Source organism: Callospermophilus lateralis, chromosome 11, assembly GCF_048772815.1.
Source record: "Callospermophilus lateralis isolate mCalLat2 chromosome 11, mCalLat2.hap1, whole genome shotgun sequence".
NCBI classification, from domain to species: Eukaryota; Metazoa; Chordata; class Mammalia; order Rodentia; family Sciuridae; genus Callospermophilus; species Callospermophilus lateralis.
The window spans coordinates 85,236,623-85,255,045 of record NC_135315.1 but is presented as its reverse complement, the minus strand read 5'-3'; the positions used below and the strand labels follow the sequence as shown (position 1 = coordinate 85,255,045).

Below are 18,423 nucleotides of genomic sequence, written 5' to 3'. Positions count from 1 at the left end.
ACAACATGGTTCTGGACTCTGGGCCAGGCTTCATACCCATGCCCCTGCTTGGCCTCCCTTCCCTTGTCCTTCCCTCAGCCTCCATTCCCAGAGCAGGATGAGTTGGCCCTCTGGCTGGGAAGGAAGGTCCAGCAGACCAGGTCAGCGTGGACCTTTCATCCCAGTTCTTCATGGAGACAAGCGAGGTGCCAATGGATGTATCAGTTAAAAAAGAAGATAGATGACAAAGGACAGGATCCCAGAAATGGAGGAGAAGCTGACAACTACATGTCCCTTTTAAGCTGAGGCCGTGGCAGGGCAACTGCAGCCACTATCACAATTCAGTGGGACCAGAGAGGCAGAGATTTGGCCAGGTACTTGGGCTTGTCCCCAGAGCACAGACTAGTTTTACTCAGCTCATCTAACCTCTGCTGAGCCCAACATTCCAGATGACACACTGGACTTGATCACCTTCCCTGCATTCAGGGTCATCTAAGGTCAGCTGCCCTCTGAGGCATCTGAGGGAATCTTGAGTTTTCACATTGAGTTCTGACCAGTCTGCAGATATGTACAGATACTGATGTCCTCCATCCTCCACAGCTCCCTACCCCTAAGGTGCTATGAATATCTGCCTGTTTCCAATATTTAAAGAGGTTAAGGAACTTGTTTTAGGTCCTGAACAGGCTCAAGTAGGTCCTGTTTGGGGGGTAATGTGGCATTGGCCAGGAACATGCAGGATATTAGAGACAAATAGAAATGCCACTCAGAGAGGGCTACCTAACTTTTATGAAGGGGCTGGGAATGGAGTCCACACTAATGTGCTCCATTGTGGGCAATCCTGGTAGTGATGGTGCCATATGTGGCCCCTCGTTTTGACATGGTGTCACCTCAGAGTCTTCTCCCAGATGATTTCAGGAAGGCCAGATTCCAGGCTGCCCCATTATCACTCTGATAGAAGTCAGGCACTCTTGACTGGGAGCAACAATAAGTCCCCTCTTTCAGAATCTGTTTCTCTGATCTTAATAGAACTGTACCAGTTTCTGCCAGCTCATGTCTCACAGATGCAGAAGGGAGTCCTCTGACACCTCCAGAGATGAAGACATTGGGGTCAACATGCAGCCACTTCCTCATCAGAAGCAGGTAGCCCCTCATGACACACTGTTGCTCCCTCTCTCACTGTTTTCCTCTGCTCTGCCCTCCCAGAGAGGATGACCAGATGTGTGTGTTCAGGGCTGCTCCAGGGCCATTCAGAGTTCCTCTCCAGCCTCAGGGATGAGGTGGTGCTCAGGGCAGGTGTGAGGTGCAGGATCCATAGCCACAGGAAGCATCCTTTGTAGCAAGCCACTGTCTTGAGCCTTCCACCCCAGTGGAGGTCCCCATCACTCTCCACCTCTCCAGCTTCTCACAGAGAAGGAAAGAAGGTGGTGTTGGCAGCAGGGGTTCTGGGCAGCCCAGTCTTCTCAGGATCTGAAAGTCTCCACCTGGCAGGGAAGCCTGCACTGTGTGCAATTGGTATGTCTTGTCCTGAGACCAGCATCCATCTTGATTCTGTCCCACTGCCATTGAGCTCAGCCTTCCAGGTCCTCTCATCCTGGCCATAGACAGGCCTCACTTCTATTCACAGAGTACATCAGGGCACAGGCTTTTTACCTTGGTGCTGTGTGTCATAAGTCACCAGCATAGGTGTGACACAGAGCTGGTGATACTGTCACACTGCACAGATGGTGAAAGACCCACCATATGCTCAACCAACAGCTGCCTAGTGCCTAGTCCTATTCCTGAGAACATGAGTCTCCTCCCCAGTTATGAGGGGCTGGATCAGTGTTAGTCACAGTGAGATCAGCATCTGCCAGTAACCAGGTCACCCCCATGGCCAGCTGAGCCAGGAGCTTCCTCACAGACCTCTCTGTAGTAAAGCAAGGACCCCTGTCTCAACTGAGCTGGTACAGACAGTGGCACCTCAAGCCCTGTAGCAGGCAGGGTGAAAGTCTCCACTGTGCTTCTCTCCACTGTGAGGCATTCACCATGTCCCTCACTTCTCTGTGTCTTGGCCACGCTCCTCCTCATGATGAGGCTTTAGCCAGCCTCCACCTCTCTGTCATTGATTGGCCATGCTCCTCCCCTCTATGAGTCATTGCCCCTGATCATCTACTATGAGGCATACCCCTGCTACTTCACTTAATGAAGCATTCACTGCTCTCCTCACCACTAGGATACATTCACTGACCTCCACCTCTGTATGAGACATCCACCCTCCTTCCCTCAATGAGGCATTCACCATGTTGTGTATATGTATATATATAGAGGGGAAAAGCAAGACCAATTATATATATATATATATATATATATATATATATATATATATATATATATATATATATATATAATTGGTCTTGCTTTTCCCCTCTATGAGGCACCTGCTCACACCTTCCCTCCCCTGCCTGGTGGGGGAGGTAAAGGAATGTCATGAGACCAGATCAGCTACTTTCTCTTATCCTCCACATTGCTGGTTCCACCCATGAAACTCCAGTACATAGGAAGAGTACTCCAGAGGCATGCCACCCCACCACTGTAACCTCCTTTGAGGAAGGAAACCCCATGTAGGAGCAACTCTCAGCCCACCTTTCTCTAAGGGTTTGGACCACATTACACTGTTTACACCACAAAGGAGTCATTCGAAATGATCTGGAAGGGAAGGACTACCTGCTGGCAGGTCTCCACCCTCTCTACTTCTGAACACAAACATATATTCCAGGAAATGTGTGGCAGGGGAAAAGCCCAAACATGCATTCTAGACAGTAACCATCATAGGGGCCAAGGGCCAGTGCACTCTGGGCCTTGGCTTATGGCTGTCAGCAGACCCTAAGAGCTTGATGTGTGCCACCCCACGAATGTCAGTATTGCATCATTGAGGCCAGATGCACTGCATGCACTCAGAGAAAAACACCTGAGGTGAGAACACCTCTAGCCAACTAACAACCCACCCCCAGGGGAAAAATATCCCCTAACTTTCATCCAGTGAGGCAACCTGAGGTCTTCCAGTGGGAGCTGTCTCCCTTATAAATTGGAAGCCCAAAGAAAAGTCTTGCCTGCATATTTGTTCACATGATTTGATTTCACTTCCATCACCAATGGGTGCAAAGATGCCAACTATCCAGCTCCTTCAAGTTAACCAGGACAGAAGTGGACACTCTGAGGGGGAAGATTTCACTTTCAGGATTCAGAGGTCACCTCCCTAACTGAGGAAGAGATCAGTCTCTATTCTTCTTTCCTGGAAAAAGATGATCAGGGCTGGGACTGTCTCCACAGCCTCCCTCAGACCCTCCTAATGGAGCACCTATGTCCAGATGAAAGATCAAGGTCTCTTCTGAGGTTGGCTGTTGCCCCCAGTTTGGAGCAACCCAGTGGAGACCTCACATTAGAGTACTTCTTGGAGAGAGGCTGGATGGAACAGCTCAGCTATAAGTCAGCAGAGACCACTTCACTTGGTCTCTGGATGCCTGATGAGTCTGCTGAGATCAATATTGGCACAGATCCTTTCAGAAAGGGAGGCAGTGGCCAGGGTAGAGGTGGCCAAGGATGGTGGCCTGGATGCTGTGTCTGCTCCCTGCTTGAGATTGTGTTGTGCCACAAATACTTGTGGATAGAGTGGCATCGGAATAAGAAGGACCCTGCAGGGGAATGAGAAGAACAGGTATGGGTCAGAGCTGGCCCAGAAGCCACTTAGTGTCACATGTGTAGGGAAGAAGAGGAATGTGCATGATGCTGGGCCAAGAGGGGGTCAGATTCAGTAGTCCTGTGACAAACTGCCACCAAGGCTGCACTTTTCCACCAAGCCCTGGTGTCCAGGATGGCTAGAAGCACTGTGACCATAGACCATGTACCCTGGTATATACCTCATCATGGTTTGTGGTTGCTACTTTCAGTGAGTTGATTCCTTCCCAAGGGTCCCTAGTCAACCTTGTCTCCACTGTCATGGAGGCCTTAGGCAGGCAGGGGAGGTACAGATCTGTCCCTGCCACTCATGGCACAAATGTGAGGTGGGGCTTCAGAGATGTGCATCAAAAGGAATTTTTAAGGTGATCCTCGGTGTGTGGGCCTCTACGGGAGCACTGGCCATCCTCTGTGAGGTGGGCACCCTTTCCCCAGGGAGGGACCCATGGAAGTAACAGAGCTGGGACAGCATGCCAACATTTATATCCCTTGTTATACATTGGCCTTTCTCGGGTATTTTCCTACAGCATATAAAACAGACTAGAACAACTTCTGTGTCTCAATTCTCAACAAGACAGTCTGGGGAGATGCTTTTCTGCATTCACTGAGTAACTTTTAGTGAATATTAAATCCCTCTGAGACCAAGGCCGCTTATTTATCAGAATGAGTAGGTAACCTATGATTACATTTAAAAAGACATGGTATAGCTCAGATGGTAAGGGCTTTGCATTTATTTATCTCATCATTTTGTTTTTAGTTCAGAGGCCATATCTTGTATTCCTTATATTGCCCATGGTACTTAGAGTTTTATCATTTACTTTGGAACTCAGATATATGGAACTGATATAGTTCAATATAGCAATAGAAACTATGGCTCCTTAAATTATGTCAAAGTCTCTATGTGAATATTTTGTTTTGTATAACTGGAAGCATTGTCCCATTGATACTGATCATAGAGGGAAGTGGCATTTATGGCTAGATCTTGATGGCACCTGTTAATTAGAAGTCGTCTGAATTGACTAGATCAAAACCACTAAGCACATGTGAATGAAGGGTCAGACTCCCCACAAGTCATCCACATATTTAAAGTTCCACCAACAGATGAAGGTATTTCTTGCTTTCAGGCCTTTGAACACACAATTCCTTCCTTTCTCCTGACTCATCTTTCTCCATTTTGTTCATCTTTCCCTGGTAGACTCTTCCTTCAATGTTTATGGAGCCTTGTTTGAGTTCTCTCTGCTGCTTCAGCCTCATTACTCAGTCACAATTCCTATCATCTATTGTCTTTTTGCCTTTGTTTTTTCATCTATTCACCAATTAAATTAACTAGTATTTACAAAGAACCTTCTATTGATCAGACATGATGCTGCAAATTGGGGGTCCATTAGGGACAGGGCCTGGACCTGCATTTTCATGTCTCCGTTAATAGTTCTCCCAGACCTGCCAGCCCTCATTTTCCCTGATGTAACTGATTTTGGGTTCAAACGCTATGCCCACTCCCTTCTGGACCACCTGCTCCTCAAATGCAGGGCTCCAAATCATGGTATTCTGTATTCCCAGTCCCAAACACAGTGCCCAGCCCTCAGTAGGTGATCAGTAAATTATTGCAGGAGAAGTACTGGAAAACACCCTAGATAAAAAGCAAGCATACTGGTTGACTGCAGGAAATGCCCACCTCCTGACTGGACCACTTGCCTGACCTGCCCCACTCAGCCTACCTCATAAAGAAAGGGTTATTTCCCAGTTTCATCCGAATGTGATGCTGATGGCCTGGAATCGTTACCTTCCCTATTACCTGACTTTGTTGCCCATGAGTTTGCCCCTTCACACACCATCACCTGAACCCATAGAGGAAAGGACGTGGGAGATGCTGGGGGCTCAGGCTCCCCTTCTTCTATGGGGGATTTTCTTTAAGTTGTTCTAATAAACAGCATTCTAGGAACTGTGGATAGATGGAGATTCCATGGCTACCATTGTAAGGCTCAAGGTTTTGTCCCAAGATACTGGGATTTTTTAAAGCAGGTGTATGACTTGATGGTCAGACCGTTTTGAAAGACGATATTAAGTAAAAAATAGATGAGGAGGGTTAGGGGTTCAGCTCAGTGGTTGAGTACTTTCCTAGAATGTATAAGTTCTGGGTTCAAAATGCAAAGAGAATGGTGAGCAGAGAGTGCCACAGCCCGGCTGGCTGGGCAAAATAACCGGGGGGTGACGAATAACTTGTGTACATTGATGCAGCAGGAATAGGAGCCATTTATTGTAGGATCTGAGCGATATTTATACATTTTACACAGCTTATCTAATTAGCATAAAATAGATACAGCAGTCAACCAATAAGGAATCTCCACACCTAATGGCTTGCTTTTGTTACTTCACAAACCACTCCCTCTGGCATTTTGCCAGGCGCCATCCAGACTTGTTTACAGACTCTAACATTTCCCTGGCAAAATAACAGGTGCCATTCTGACTTGTTTACAGACCTTAACAAGAGAGCTGTGTCTGGGAGTTCAGGAGGAGGCTGTCTGTCAGTGTGGTCAAGGGAAGTGACGATGGTGGCACTAGGCAGGGAATGGGCCTGATAAAGAAGAAGTGGGGCAATTGGTGATAGGAAGAGCTAGGATTTGGCCATTGACTGGATGCAGGAAGAGGAGAAATCAAGGCTGGCTGGGCCTCCTTGGTATGTGGCATGCTGGGAAGCAGACTGACCTGTAGCAGCAATGTTCAGCTGTAGCCTATGGATCAGAGTAAAGTTGGAAATGCATGGGATGGGCTTCTGGAATTCAGATGGCATCTGCAGGTCTTCCCCTGGGCCCCTCACACCCTCCTTACACTCTCTTGCACAGTTTGATTTGAACTGTGGGAGCCTCACTTGTTTAGCCAACAATCCAAGGACTTTGAAGGAGAGGTCCTTTTCTTTTGCCTCCCAGCATCTACAAGGACCTGCTTCACCAGACCTTCTCCAGCCCCATCCACAGGTTGACATTCTTCAGAAAGGCCCCTGGAGGAGCAGAGGCTGCAATGAGGATCTCAGGACCTGAAGCTGGATCTCACCTGGGTCTTGTGAACAGGAGGGGATGGCTGGGGAGAACAGCAGAGATGTCAGGCAGGTCACAGGGACTTTCAACCTGGAGGTTCCTCACCAGAAAGTGCTGATGCTTTGAGAACAGGGACCCAAGCATGTTGGTACTGGGCACCATCAACTTCTGACAGGCTACCATTTTCATAGTTATGCCCAAGAGGTCTTCGTTGTCTGTAGGAGCAGTCCAGGTAAGATGTGGAGGCTGGAGCTCACAGGGTGCAGTAATTTCCCCCTTTTATCACATTGTCCCCCCATGTCCAGCTACTGACTGAAAACATGGCCAATAGGAAAAGTTTGTAACTAAGCAAGGTAGAGTGATGTGTTTGTAAACAGTGAGTCAGGAGGTGGAGGCAGAAAGACTGACGTTCATGGTCAGCCTCGGAAACTTAGTGAGGTCCTGCTTTGATGAACCTCAGTGGTAGAGGGTCTCTGGGATAAAAACCCAGTACCAAAAAAAGTTGCAATTGAATACAATATTAATACTTAAGAAAGAAATGTGTGGGCTAAAGAAAATGGTCATTTGTCCCTTCTGTCTTGGCTCTCTCAAGGCTTACAATCCTCTCTCTGAGATGACTTGACTGGTCTTTCAGCACTCTGCTTCAGCGATTTCCCTTTCTAGGCAGCTCTCCAACAGCTCAGTGGTAACTCTTAGGGGCAGGGTGTCTCTGCATGGTAATGCCATACTGTAATCTATTTGCATTCTTTTTTTCTTTTATCTTTATACATGACAGTGGAATGCTTTAAAATTCATATTACACATACAGAGCACATTTTTTTTTCATATCTCTCGTTGTATACAAAGTATATTCACATGAATTCATGTCTTCATACATGTACTTTGGATAATGATGTTCATCACATTCCACCATCCTTTCTAACCACTGTCTCCTCCCTCTCCCCCACCCTTATGCCCTAGCTAGAGTTTGTCAATTCCTCCCATGTGCCTCCTCCATACCCCAATATGAATCAGACTCCTTATATCAGAGAAAACATTTGCCTTTTTTTTTGAGGGGGGATTGGTAACTTCACTTAGAATTACCTTTCCAATGCCATTCATTTACCTGCAAATGTCATGATTTTATTCTCTTTTATTGTTGAGTAAAAGTTCATTGTGTATATATGCCACATTTTTTTTATCCATTCATCTACTGAAGGGCATATAGTCTGGTTCCACAGTTTAGCTATTGTGAATTGTGCTGCTATAAACATTGATGTGGCTGGGTCTCTCTAGTATGCTGTTTTGTAGTCCTTTGGGTATAGTATGAGGAGAGGGATAGCTGGTTCAAATGGTGGTTCCATTCCCAGGTTTCCAAGAATTCTCCATACTGCTTTCCATATTGCCTGAACCAATTTCCAGTCCCACCAGCAGTGTATGAGTGTGCCTTTTCCCCCACATCCTCACCAACATTTATTGTTGTTTGTCTTCATAATAACTGTCAGTCTGACTGGAGTGAAATTATAGCTTAGAGTAGTTTTGATTTGCATTTCTGTAAATGCTAGATATAATTAACATTTTCTCATATATTTATTGATTAGTTTTCTCTTTGTGTTCTTGACAGGTGATGACTTCATGACCTGGGTTGAACTCTCAGCATTTGTTCATTTAGAGATAAGAGAAAGCTGAAGCCTTGTCTACTGGGATCCTACCTAGTGTTTGGGAGTTGAATGTTGGAGGTGAGATACCACTCACACCCTCAAAGTCCTCCAACTACCTTCCCTTTATTCCTTATACTCCTCAGGAAAAAGCCCTGGTACTGACTTCCCTCTATACTTCCCGGAAGAACAAACAATACTCAGAAAAACTGCATAAACACTTTTGTTTTGCTATTTATTTATTTTGTGGTGCTAGGTATCTAACCCAGGACCTTTGGTGTGTCAGACAAGTGCTCTACTAATAAACCTCATCCAGTTCTTAGTAATTATTTTTAATAGAGTTTATTTATTAGAATATTTATTTATTTTTTGGTTCATAACTTATATTACGATTAATTAATTTTTAAATTAATTTATTAATTTTTTGTGGTTGTCTCTTCTGTTAAGAGAAATTTCTTAACTAGTAAAATATTTTTAACATTTTTGCCTCTGCTGGGGATGAGCCTAGGGCCAAACTCATACCACTTCACCGCCGGCTCATTAATAAATCCCATTAGTCCTGAGATTTCAATCCTGTATAGGACATAATGAGTTAACATGCATATTCCTAAAGAGTAAATCCAAGGAGGCTGCTCTGGAGGAGGGTTTGGTGCATGCCGTCCCACCGCTGCTCTGGGTCTGTGGGGATTACTTAGTCAAAGGGAGCACCTGAAGAGAAGAAAGCAGTTATTGAGGGCTGTCTGGGTTGGCCTCATTCTGTGTGCTCCTCTTCCCTGCTAAACATGTAGGTCATGGAAATTTCTGCTTCAGAAACTAGCTTGCGTTCCTGACTTTGCTCTTTTTAACCAAGTCCCTGGAGGTGAGTCCACGCCGGACTTTGCGGCTTATTCTCCCTCCTGTCTGGTGCCTTGATCCTTTGGCGTTTTGCATGGTGCCTCCTTGCCAGGGCATGGAGGCAGTACCGTGCAAGCACACTAGAACCCAGCTCAGAAGGGCTAGCTGCCTTACTACGGGTGAGCTGCAGGCTGGACCTGGGAAGGATCCATAGTCGTGGCCTCGCTCAAGGCAGGACTTGCATACGGGGTCTGGGACTGGTGCCTGGGGCCACAATGACACAAGGCCGATCCAGGTGGCTCCTCTTCATTGTAAACCCACAGCAAACTTGGCCAAGCCACTTGCACCCAGGAGCCTCGGCCACAGCCTTCCACTGGGATCACAAGCCTTGCCTCCAGGAGGTACCCTCTCCAGGTTTGGTGGCAGGAACCCCAAGGGTGCCTGAGTCGGGGACAGTTTGCTGGGGGCTCCATTCGGCCTGGAGAAAGGGCTCCCTGGCAACGCTGGGTCCACACTGCCTCAGGGGAGCATGCTTGTTGTCTTTCCAAGATTTCAGAGTATCCCGCAGTCACTGCAAAACAGTTGTGGGGTATACCAGGGTCAGGAGGAGAAAAGGGAACCCAGGCTGTGGTTAACTTCCTGGTGGTGGCCCACGTGGCCATTTTGCTATAGGGTTGTCCGTGTTTGCTTTACAGAATGGAAACAAGAGACCATTGACTTCTGTTGATGACCAGATTCCTTCCTGCCCATGTAGAAAGTGTGGTGCTGGCCCAGTAAGTTCAGTGTCAGTCCAGGGCAAGTCTTCGTGAACCATGGAGGCAGTCAATTCTCCAGTTTTCTGTGGAGATGGAGTATGGAGGATGTCCTGGAACCATCACTCTTTTGCTGGTGGTTCTGGGATGTCAGGAGCCCTCCCTGCATGGGCAAAGATGTTCTGTAGAATATGTGGGCAGTAGGATCTGTAGCAGGTCATGTTGACTCCCATTAGATAATCTATGTTTGGAGAAATTTAGAATATTCCAATTCACTTAAGTGGACACTTTTTGCTGCAGGTGACTGGGATGCAGATATCCATGCCTTGAGTTGCTGCTGCTTTACTGAGAGGACCCACAGGGGTGGGTAGAGGAGCTTTTAGAATTCAGCTTGTCCAATGGGCACCTCACTGTTCTTCCAGCTTTCAGTGCATGAAAGACAGTGGGACCCAGTTTTTCTGGACCACAGCTATGCCAAGCCATGGAATGCCAAACCAGATGCCAGTAGTGCCCACCCCACCTTCATGACCTTTGTTACTCCCCTGAAGCAGCACCAGGATACCATGTGAGTTTGGGTTTCTTTCCTAAAGGCTACTACTGCTAGAACTGGGAAGTAAGAACTTTCATGGAGATGACTGGGAGGGTGCTGTGTGGGAAGCTTGGATGTTAATTTGGGCATCTGTGATGAGCACATACAAATATCAGGCCTAAATGTGGACATTTGTATTGAAGACTTGTCCTAAGAAAAGTTAGAAAAGCAAGACATGTAAAGGAAAATAGATAAGGGTGTCCACTTAGATAAGCCTTATATAGGGAAAAAGAAATTGAAAAGGATTAAATTGATGAAAATAAATGCTGAGATCTTGATTTTAAAAGATTGCCACATATAGCAGGACAAGTTGGCATGTGCCTGTAATCCCAGTGGCTCTTGATGATGAGGAAGGAGGATTGTGAGTCTAAAGCCAGCCTCAACAACATAGCAAGACCCTAAAGAAAGCATAAAAATGGACTGAAGATATTGCTCAGTGGTTAAGTACCTACTGGGTTCAATGCCTGGTAACAGAAAAAAAAAAAAAGATTGCCACACAGGCCATGTATGATTTCACATGCCTGTAATCCCAGAAATTTGGGAGGTAGCAATTCCAAGACCAACCTCCACAATTTAGGGACAACCTGTCTCAACATAAAAAGGGCTGGATTGTAGCTCAATGGTAATGGTCCCTGGGTTGAATCCCCAGTACTATATATAAATAAATATATATATTAATAAATAATTGCCATACACGGTTAGACCTGTGTCACTTTGGTGTAGTGCTGTGGTTTGCTTGACAGTGACAACAACAGTCATTTTGCATTTGCTGAGCTCACACATAAATCTTAGGAGCAAATTCCCAAGACATTGCTTTCTCAGTGTGACAGAACTTCCACCCATAGGTTAATCTAAAACCTTCTTAGTCTAATATTTTCAGCCAATCTGTAATATAGGGCAAGCAGCTTTCATGATATTATTATTTGATAGGAGATACAATTACATTGGCTTAAATAAACCTGTTGGCAATTGTTTTGAACTTTAAGGCAGTCTTATTTCTTACATTTTGAGATTTGTTTATATGTACTACTCTGATGATCAAATGATGCCCTTAATTATAGTATTTTGGAGGCTGTTTTTTATTTTATCTTATTTTAATCTTTCCTTAAGCACAAGCTTTAGTTTTTTTGGGAGCTAGAAATCTTGTGTTTTTTCTCTTTAGATTCCACTTCATATCCACTATTGAGTCCTTTTGTTTCTTTTTTGGTAACCAGGGATTGAATTCAGGAGCATGCAATTACTGAGCCACATCCCTAGCTTCATTTTGTATTTTATTTAGAGACACGGTCTCACTGAGTTGCTTAGTTTCTCACTTTTGCTGAGGTTGGCTATGAAATTGTGATTATCCTGCCTTAGCCTCCCGAGCCACTGGGATTACAGGCATGGGCCACTTTGACCAGTATTATTTCTTTCTTAACAAAGATGTTGGTCACTTTTTAATATCATTTTAAATGATTTTATTTCCTTCAGCATGTACCACAGAAAGGGCAGAGATCTAGAGAGAAAGATGAGAATGATGAATTAGGATAATTTTTTGTGGTGATAAGGTACTTATGCAAAGACATTTTTTGGTAACTAGATGAATATTAACCATTGTGTTGTATTCAGTATGTGTGGGGCTTGTCCCATTTCCTCACCTGTTTACAGTGAATGAAATGTCCCAATAGATGTGGAGATGGCCACGTTGACTCTCATGCCACTCTATGACAACAAGGTGTACAGTGTTATGAATGAGTACAAATGGCATGTCATCTTTGCCAGGCTTCAGGCAGATGCCCTTCCTCCTCCAGAGGACCTGTTTTTTCTGGACCATAGCTATGCGAAGCCATGGAGTGCTCACCCAAATGCCAGTCATGTCCACCCCACCTGCATGCTCTTTGTCACTCCCCTGAGGCAGCATCAGAATACCATGTGAATTTGGGATTCTTTCCTAAAGGCTACTATTGCCAGAACTGAGCAGGTAGGGATTAGAGTGGATTTTTTGAGGGATGATTGGTGGGTACTTATATGGGAAGGTTGGATGATTAATTTGTGCATTTCTGTTGAGCATATACAAATATCAGACCTCGGTGTCCACATTTGCACTGAATAATTTTCCTGAGAAAAGTAAGAAAAGCAGACATCCTAATCTCTTGGACACTGGTTATAATTTTACCTATTTTCAATCTTTCCTTAAGTAGAGGCTTTAGTTTGTTTGGAGATAGAAATCTTTTATTTTGCCTTGTATTTTGACCTTTAAATTCTACTTCACCCCACCTTTGATTCTTAAAGAATTAGAGAGACCATGATGTGTTTTTTTTTCTTTTATTTTGCAGTGTTGGGGACTGAACTCAGGCTCTAAACATAGCAACTCATGATATGTTTTAAATACACATAGAATTGTGGTTTGTGATTCATTTCCCAATGATGTTAAAAATTTTTGTTGTATAAGACATAGGACCTGTGACTTAGGGAATATCTAGCATAATCTTTGTTGTTGTTGTTGTTGTTGTTGTTTTTCGTACTGGGTATTGAACCAGGGGCCCTCCACCACTGAACCATATCCTCAGCCCATTTTTTAAAAATTTTGTTTAGAGACAGGTCTTTCTAAGTTGTGTAGGGCCTTGGTAATTTGCTGAGGCTGGATTTGAGGTTGTTATCCTTCTGTGGCAACCACAGGAGCTCCAAAGATTATATGCATGCACCACGGTTCCTGGCCTCCTTAACATTTAATTCAGGTTGTCTTTTGTTATTTTTGGTTTGTTTTTGTTTTTGTTTCAATGAAAGGGGAGTACTTATATGTTGCCCAGGTTACTCTCCAAATCCTGCACCCCAGTGACCCTCCTGGGGCTGTCTATAGACATGGACCACTGTGCTAAAAGTGTAAGCTTGATGCCTGTCTCCTAAGGCATAACTGAAAACTCCTGTAAAAAGTATTTGAAATCTTTTCCTTTTTGTTATGTAAAGCTTCTTGCTGACATTGAAACCCCTGGATTCATACCCCATTATATTATTTTTTTAATTCTTTTCTTTTCTTTTTTTAGTTGTTGATAGACCTTTATTTTATTTATTTATATACAGTGCTGAGAACCAAACCTAGTGCCTCACATATGCCAGGCAAGGTTGCTACTGCTGACCTTCAGCCCCAGCTTCGTTATATTACTTTATTTTTGAGGTTCTGAGGATTGAACCCAGAGCCATGTGCATGCTAGACAAGCACTGAGGTACATGTCCCACACTTTTTGAAAATTTTGTGACAGGGTCTTCCTGAGTTGCTATAGTTTGGCTTGAAATTTTAATCCTCCTGCCTCAGCAATTGGAATTACAGGTGTGTGCCACCACATCTGACTTTGTGACAGTTTTTTCTTAAAGTGAGGTCCTGTAGAGTTCATTTTTTTGGTAGTTAGAAAATTATTTCCTCATATAAACCCTGTTGCCATATATAGACCCTGAAAATTGGAATTTGTCATATTGCAGGAAATAATTTTAGGCTATTGTGGCTGGAATATGGTGGAAGGTGGGTTGTAAGTAGGAGGTAGAGAGAGGTTGGCAGAAGAAATCTCAGTTCATTATGAGTGGTATGAAGTCATTGGAGAATTTTAAGCTAGGGATCCAATTTGTATTTTTAGAGGATCACTTTGGATTTTTAAAAAGTAAATTATAGTATAAGAGCGGGGTTAAGAATACCAGCAGTGAGGTCTCTGCAGTAGCTTGAGATGAGCTACTGATAGTCTGGAAAGGGATGGGAATAGTATAAAGGAAAAGGTTCAAATAGGATCCCTCTTAGAACTTTGGCTTGAGTAGCTGGATGGTACCATGAATTGGGGAGACCTAGGGAGTATAGGTTTGAGATGCCAAAATCAAGAGTAGTCTTGTAGGCACACATGTCCACAAGTGTTCACTCAGTTTCTAATCTGAGAAGATAATCAGCTCTTATTCCCACTACCAAATATACTGCACAGTTATTCACTTTATTTAACAATGATGTGATTATTCCAATCATTGGGAATGGGTGCAGTGAGATCATTGAGGTCAAAAATTTAATATGGTGTTGAGGAGATAGCTAGTAGACCCAATTGATTTGCATGGTATTTCAGGAAACAAAGATTGTACAGTGTACCTAAGATGTTGGGGAAGGATCCCCATGGTACTAAAATTCTATTAGATTCATTTTAAAATGTGAAATATCCTTCAATGATCCATTTATATTCATTTTAGTTGTAGGCACTGCACAAAATGAGTTAGATAGAAGCTGTCTGCATAACAGGTGATCCTAGATAATCACAGACTTTTACAATCATATAGTTAAGTACAAGTTGATTTACTAATGAATGATTTAAAACTCTAGACCAGTGCTATTCAACAGAACTCTGCAGTTATAGAAATGCTGTAATCCTGTGTGGTCTGATCTTGCGGCCAGTCTGCTGAGCATTAGAAACGGTTCTCCTGTGATTAGGAACTGGATTTCAAATTTATTGACACTATTTAATTTCAATTTATTTAGGTAATCGCATGTGGCTTATAGCTTCTGTATTTGTAAAAATGATTACCTTTATGTAATTTATTATTTGCTTAAGGAATATATCTTTCTTTATAAAAGCTATTGGTCACTTTTTAAACTTTTAGCTGGATTTATATTCCTTCAGCACATACCACAGAGAGAGAAGAGATCTAGAAAAATGTGAGAAAGATGACTTAGGATCAAAAATTTTTGTGGCTATAATGTGCTTATGCAATATAAATCAGACTATGTTAAAGAGACATTTTTTTGGTAACCAGGTGATTGTTAACCATGGTGTTGTTTGCAGTATTTGTTGGCTTGTCTCATTTCCTCACCTGTTCACATAGAATCAGATGTCCCAATAGATGTGAAGATGGTCACGTCGTCTCCCATGCAACTCTATGACAACCAGAAGGTGTGCTGCATGATGAATGAGTGTGAATGACCCGTCATCTTTGCCAGGCCTGATGCAGATGCCCCTCCTCCGCCAGAGCACTGGGAGGAGCATGTCAATAGTAGGACACTCCTCAGAGGGATGGGTTAATGTCACCATCCTATAATTATTTTGTATCATCCTCTTTAAGGAGACATTTATTGTAGCTACATAAATGGGAATTTTCTCCTAACTCTGTCTCATGACTGTCAGCTTGCTGTGCTGTGAGCTCATTGAGAGTAGGACCTACATCTCTGCCATCTCAGCCTCCCTATGGCATTGCCTGGCATACAGTAGGCATTTTATTCAGAGCTCAGCATAATCCCTGGAGGATTGCTTGAGCCCAGGAGTTTGACTCTAACCTTGGCAACATGGTTCATCTTGCTGAAACTTGTCTCAAATTTGTGATCATCCTGAATTGCTGAGATTACAGGTGTGCACTACTGTGCCTAGCTAAGAATACTCTCTTTAAAAAAGTTTGTGAAATGAAAAAAAATAATTTAATTTGATTGGTGTGGCTAGTTCTGTAGCTTGCATTACAATATAGGGCTCACCCAGACTACCAAAAATTAAATGTACATTTGTATGATTTTACATTTTTGTGGTCTATAGCTAGTAGAGTGCAAATGTTTTAGAATCACATGAAAATCCAAGAGATATTTTGAGTGGCTTTAAAAATAGATTTAAAACTGGGTGTGGTGGCATGTCTGTAATATGAGCTACAAGGGAGGTTGAGACAGGAGGTCTACATGTTTGAGGTCAGCATCATGCTAATTAGACTCTGTCCTAAATTTTAAAATAAAGTGTTGAGAGTACAACTCAGTACTAGAGTATGTCCCAGCATGCATGAGCTCTCAGGTATAATCCCCACTATTCTCAAACAAATATACCAACAAAGATTTACAATCTCTGGTTTTGAGGGATACTTACATTTATTTTCCTGGATTTGCTGGCTAGTTTTGTTTTCCTGCCCCTGTCTCCAACAGAATCAGCATTCCTCCATTTTTCTGTTTGTTTAGCAAACATTTCCCTTTATTTTTTTTAAAGAGAGAGAGAGAGAGAGAGAGAGAGAGAATATTTTAATATTTATTTTTTAGTTATTGGTGGACACAACATTTTTTTTTATGTGCTCCTGAGGATCGAACCCGGGCCGCACGCATGCCAGGCGAGCGCGCTACCGCCTGAGCCAAATCCCCAGCCCCAAAATTTCCCCTTTATATAACAACTTTATTGAGGTTTATTTACACACCCTGTAATTCACCAGTTTATTTGTACTGCCAGTGCTTTTTAGTGTAAATTCAGAGTTATGACCCCAACACCCTAGTGAGTTTGATGAACTATTTTATCACCTCAATAAGAAACTCTATTCCTATTATCAGTCAATCACCATTCCTCCTGACTTCACTGGTCCCTGGGAGCCACCGGTGCACTCTTTGACTTAGATTTGCCTCTTCCAGACTTGAGTGTATGGGATTGTAAACTGTATGTTCTCCATGGTGGGTGGCTTTGGCTTGTGCTTGGTGGAATGTTTCCAAGGGTCATGCTTATTAGGCCATGTTACATTACTCCTTTCTGTTGACTGACATTCCATTGATTAGATAATCCATATTTTATTTGTCCACTGATCACTGATGAGCATTTAGGTTGTTTCTGCTTTCTCTGTTATGAAAATGATGCTGTGAAAAGTTGTGTACAATTGTGTGTGTGTGTGTGTGTGTGTGTGTGTGTTTTGCCCGGGATTGAAACCAGGACCTTGTGCATGCTAGCCAAGCACTTTACTGAGCTACCTCAGCAGGCCCTGTGTACAAGTTTTTGTGTGAATGTATGTGTAAAGTACCTAGGAATGGAATTGCTGGATCATAAGTATATGAACTCTGTACTTAACTTCTGAGAAACTGCCAGAGTTTTTGACAAAGTGGCTGCTTAGCACTTCGCTTTTGATGAAACTGGCTTTGAACTCACGATCCTCCTGCCTCAGCCTCCCAAGCTACTGGGATTACAGGCATAAACCACCACACCAAGCTTAATACTTTACTCTTTTTTAAAAGAATTTTTGTCATTGAAGATAGACAGCATGGCTTTATTTTTATTTGTTTTTTGTTATGTTGTGCTAAGGAAAAACCTGGTGCCTCACACATGCTAGGCAAGTGCTCTGTCACTGAGCTATGGCCCCAGCCCGAATGCTTTTACTTCTTATTGTATTAATTTTCTGGAGCCTTTTTTGTTCTGGAGTTTTAACCCCCCTAAGCAGGGCCATTGTTTTTTATTTGCGACAGGTCTTCTTATGTTGCTAAGGCTGACTTTGATCTTTAGATCCTCCTGACTCACTCAGCCTCCCTAATGCTGGGAGTACAGGTGTCACCACATTGGCCTGTGGGGTATCTTTGTTTCTTACTTTTTTGGTACTAGGGATTGAACTCAGGGGCAGTAAAGCACTGAGTCATATCCCCAGCTCTATTTTGTATTTTATTTAGGGAGATGCTCGTCACATTACCATTGCTGTGGCTAGCTTTGAACTCATGATCCTCCTGCCTCAGCCTCTCAAGCTGCTGGGATTACAGGTGTGGTGCCACGACACCCAGTTCTGGAGTATCTTTCTTATTTCAATGCAGTTGCATTTTCCCACTATGTTTCAACTTTATAATTCTTATTCCCTTTTACAGAGGTTTGAAATTTTCATATAGCTACATTTATCTTCCTTTGTTGGTCTTCTAGGTTTTTTAGATGTTTTCTTATTTCATTCTTAGAAAGACTTGAATCTGAAATAGGTATATGGCTAGGTAGATTGATTACTATTTTCTACCTTGCTAGTGGATATCTCAGCCCTATTTTTTGACTTTATTTTTACTGATAAGAAACACTAGCTTGATATAAATCTTGTTTGGGGCTAGCAATCACTTATATTTAAAAAAATATTGAGTAGTTTTTTCCTAATGACAGGGAGAGTCAGTAAACAAATATTACTGAGTT

General features: G+C 43.2%; 1 pseudogene; it reads left to right on the top strand.

Annotated features, from left to right (window-relative positions):
* The first annotated feature begins 10,313 nt into the window (after window positions 1–10,313).
* The window catches only part of LOC143410644 (KAT8 regulatory NSL complex subunit 3-like), a 31,268-nt pseudogene continuing 23,158 nt past the window's right edge, over window positions 10,314–18,423 (top strand).